We start from the raw sequence: 4,716 nt of genomic DNA on the forward strand, positions 1-4,716 counted from the left end.
TCTTTGTGGTTTTATCTACTTTTGGTCTTTGATGTTGGTGACCTACAGATGGGGTTTTGGTGTAGATGTCCTTTTTGTTGATGTTGATGCTGTTTCTTTCTGTTTGTTAGTTTTCCTTCTAACAGTCAGGTCCCTCAGCTGCAGGTCTGTTGGAGTTTGTTGGAGTTCCACTCCAGACCCTGCATGCATCACCAGTGGAGGCTGCAGAACAGCAAATATTGCAGAACAGCAAATATTGCTGCCTGATCCTTCCTCTGGAAGCTTCATCCCAGAGGGACAGCCACCTATATGAGGTGTCTGTTGGCCCCTACTGGGAGGTGTCTCCCAGTTAGGCTACACAGGGGTCAGGGACCCACTTGAGGAGGCAGTCTGTCTGTTCTCAGAGCTGAAACACTGTGGTGGTGACAGAGAACCACTGCTCTCTTCTGAGCTGACAGACAGGGATATTTAAGTCTGCAGAAGTTGTCTGCTGCCTTTTGTTCAGCTATGCCCTGCCCACAGAGATGGAGTCTAGAGCCAGTAGGCCTGATTGAGCTGTGGTGGGCCCCACCCAGTTCAAGCTTCCTGGCCACTTTGTTTACCTACTGGCCTCAGCAATGGCAGATGCCCCTCCCCCAGCCAGGCTGCTACCTCACAGTTTGATCTCAGACTGCTGGGCTAGCAGTGAGCAAGGATCCATGGGTGGCAGCCACCGAGCCAGGCAAGGGAGAGAATCACCTTGTCTGCTGGTTCCTAAGACTTTGGGAGAAGTCCACAGTATTTGGGTGGGAGTGTCCCATTTTTCCAAGTAGTCTGTCACAGTGTCTCTTGGCTAGGAAAGGGAAATCCCTGACCCCTTGTGCTTCCCAGGTGAGGCGATGCCTGCCCTGCTTCGGCTTGTCCTCCACGGGCTGCACCCACTGTCCAACCAGTCCCAGTGAGATAAGCCAGGTACCTCAGTTGGAAACAGAGAAATCACCCATCTTCTGTGTCGATCACGTTGGGAGCTGCAGACTGGAGCTGTTCCTATTCGGCCATCTTGGAAAGTCTCATAATACTTTCATTTTTAAAAAACATACAGGGTATTAAAAATTTCAATTTGATTTTAGGTCAGTTTTAGTAAGTTTGTTCTTTTAGAAATTTGTTTCCTTTAATCTAAGGTGTTAATTTTTTGCCATAATACACTTCATACTATTTCAGTGTTAGCCTTTTAATATTTGTAGGATCTATCTTTTCTTTCATTTGTAGTAGTAACAGCTTTTGTTTTCCTTTCTTCTTGATCATCCTAACCAGGAGTTTACTGATTCCATTAAATTTTTCAAAAACCAACATTTGGATTTGTTATTTTTGTATACTCTTTGTTTTCTAGTTTCTTAATTTCTGCTTTATATTTATGATTTCTCTCTGTTCACATATTTTGGGTTTAATTTGCTCTTCTTTTTTTAACTTCTTAAAATAGAAACTTAAAATAATTGATTTTAAATCTTTCTTCTTTCCTAATATAAGCAATAGACACTAAAAATTTCCCTCTAGGCACTGCAGTGCTGCATCCCATAAAATTTGATATGTTTTAATTTCATTCAGTTCAAAAATATTTTCTAATTTCCCTGTGATTTCTTTTTTTTATTTAATAAAGTTTTGTTTTTCCAAATGTACAGTCAGTTGGACCTGTTCATGCATCTTCACCAGTGGTTGTGGCATCTCCACTTTTGGTATTTCTGGTGTAAATGACTTGAGCTCTGTGTTTTGAAACCAGTTTGATAAGTCCTTTACCAAGGAGCTCCTGAAGGGCTGCCCTGGCCAGGGAGCCTCGAATCTCCAATCTCTGAGAGACCACAGCTGGGGTTATAAACCTATAGCTGGAAACTTCCTTACAGAGTTTGTCATACAAAGCTTCCTTACAGTAGCATTGTCAAACAAGACTTGGTTATTGAGCTTATCCCAAACTTTGCCTTTGGACCACTTCTTTTTGGCTTTGCACCTGAATTTGTTCACTGGGTTTTTGTCTTTTTTGGCCAACTTCCCGGGGTCTTTCCTCTTGTTGTCCTTGGATGGCATTGTGAAGCTTGCAGAGCAGCGGCAATCGCTGCAGCCTTGCTGAGATGTCAGACGAAAAGTGATTTCTTTGATGCACAGGTTATTTGAAAATGTGTTGTTTAATTTTCAAATATTTGGGGGGCTGTAATAGATATCTTTTTGTTATTGATTTCTAATTTAATTTCAGCGTGGTTAGAAAACAATGTATATTCTGTGGTTGTTGAGTTTAGTGTTCTATTTTATTTATTTATTTGTTCTAGTTTTTTAGAGACATTCTTGCTCTGTCACTCAGGCTGGAGTGCAGTGGTGTGCTCAGCCTCCCAAATAGATGGGACTACAGGTATGTTCCACCATGCCCAGCTAATTTTTTAATAGAGATGGGGTCTTGATATGTTGCCCATGCTGGTCTCCAGCTCCTGGCCTTAAGTGATCCTTCTACCTTGGCCTCTCAAAACTCTGGGATTATAGGCATGAGCCACCACATCTGGCCTAGTGTTCTATAAATGTCAATTAGGTTAAGGTGATTGATAGCATTGTTGAGATATTCTACATCATTTTTGATTTTTAATAATCTATTTGTTTTGTCAATTACTGAGAGAGGGGTGTTAACATCTCTAACTATGATTGTGGATTTGTTTATTTCTCCCTTTAGCTCTTTCAGTTTTTGCTTTATGCATTTTGAAGCTCTGTTTTTAAACACACATTTATAATTGCTATGCCTTTTGAAGAAATGACCCTTTTGTCATTACAAAATATTGTTCTTTATTTTTGGTAATCTTTCTTATCCTGAAGTCTATTTTGACGGATATTAATCTAGCCATTCCATATTTCCTATGATTAGTGCTTGCATGATATTTCTTTTACAATTTTTAAGTTTTAAACCTATATGTGTCTTTGTATTTAATGTATCTCTTGTAGATAACATATAGTTGGATCATAACTTTTATCTACTATAAACAATCTATTTCTTTTTCTTATAGCATTTAGTCAATCTACATTTAAGATAATTATTGATATGGTTGGATTTAGTTCTCTCACTTTTATTTGTTTTCTATTTTTCTGATATGACTTGTTTCTTGGTTCCACCTTTCTTGCCTTTTTTGGGAATTAATATGGTTTAGTATTTCATTTTAATTTTTAGCTATAGCTCTTTGCATATTTTTAGTGGTTACTTTTGGGATTAAAATAATTTTTAAAAATATTTTAAGTTCTAGGGTACATGTGCAGAACGTGCAGGTTTGTTACATAGGTATACACATGCCATGTTGGTTTGCTGCACCCATCAACCTGTCATCTACATTAGGTATTTCTCCTAATGCTATCCCTCCCTGAGCCCCCCACTCCCTGGCAGGCCCCGGTATGTGATCCCCTTCCCCCTGTGTCCATGTGTTCTCATTGTTCAACTCCCACTTATGAGTGAGAACATGCGGTGTTTGGTTTTCTGTTCCTGTGTTAGTTTGCTGAGAATGATGGTTTCCAGCTCCATCCATGTCCCTGCAAAGGACATCCTTTTTTATGGCTGCATAGTATTCCATGGTGTATATGTGCCACATTTTCTTTATCCAGTCTATCATTGATGGGGATTTGGGTTGGTTCCAAGTCTTTATGTTCTATTATGAACAGTGCTGCAATAAACATATGTGTGCATATGTATTTGTAGTAGAATAATTTATAATCCTTTGGATATATACCCAGTAATGGGATTGCTGGGTCAAATGGTATTTCTAGTTCTAGATCCTTGAGGAATCACCACACGGTCTTCCCCAATGGTTGAACTAATTTACACTCCCACCAACAGTGTAAAAGCATTCGTATTTCTCCACATCCTCTCCAGCATCTGTTGCTTCCTGACTTTTTAATGATCGCCATTGTAACTGGCCGTGAGATGGTATCTCATTGTGGTTTTGATTTGCGTTTCTCTAATGACCAGTGATGATGAGCTTTTTTCCATATGTTTGTTGGCTGCATAAATGTCTTCTTTTGAGAAGTGTCTGTTCATATCCTTCACCCACTTTTTGATGGGGTTGTTTGTTTTTGTCTTTTAAATTTGTTTAAGTTCTTTGTAGATTCTGGATATTAGCCCTTTGTCAGATGGGTAGATTGCAAAAATTTTCTCCCATTCTGTAGGTTACCTGTTTACTCTGATGACAGTTTCTTTTGCTGTGCAGAAGCTCTTGAGTTTGATTAGATCCCATTTGTCAATTTTGGCTTTTGTTGCCATTGCTTTTGTTGTTTTAGTCATGAAGTCTTTGCCCATGCCTATGTCCTGAATGGTATTGTCTAGGTTTTCTTCTAGGGTTTTTATGGTTTTAGGTCTTACGTTTAAGTCTTTAATCCATCTTGAGTTAATTTTTTTATAAGGTGTAAGGAAGGGGTCCAGTGTCAGCTTTCTGCATATGGCTAGCCAGTTTTCCCAACACCATTTATTAAATAGGGAATCCTTTTTATTGCCCTCTATATTGCTTGGGGAAATGCCCTCTATATTTTTTTAGTGATGTGTAGATTCTACTGAAAGAAAAATGAAAACTTGTTCACAGGCAATGTTGAAAGGATAACTTTCAACTTTTTAAAGGGTTGAAAATTTAAACTACTCTCCATAGTTTCCGGAAAACATCCTCAAGCCTTTACAAATGAGGGTGAGGGCTGTGGCAGCCTTAAAGTTCAAGAGAAGGAAAATACGTTAATTTTCAAAGTTTTCTC

At 39.0% G+C, this 4,716-nt stretch overlaps 1 pseudogene; it reads right to left on the minus strand.

The window, feature by feature from the left end:
* Positions 1-1,651: 1,651 nt before the first annotated feature.
* On the minus strand, positions 1,652-2,037 carry LOC460445 (small ribosomal subunit protein eS25-like; annotated as a pseudogene).
* Positions 2,038-4,716: the final 2,679 nt, after the last annotated feature.

Source organism: Pan troglodytes, chromosome 2 (genome assembly GCF_028858775.2).
Source record: "Pan troglodytes isolate AG18354 chromosome 2, NHGRI_mPanTro3-v2.0_pri, whole genome shotgun sequence".
Lineage (NCBI taxonomy): Eukaryota > Metazoa > Chordata > Mammalia > Primates > Hominidae > Pan > Pan troglodytes.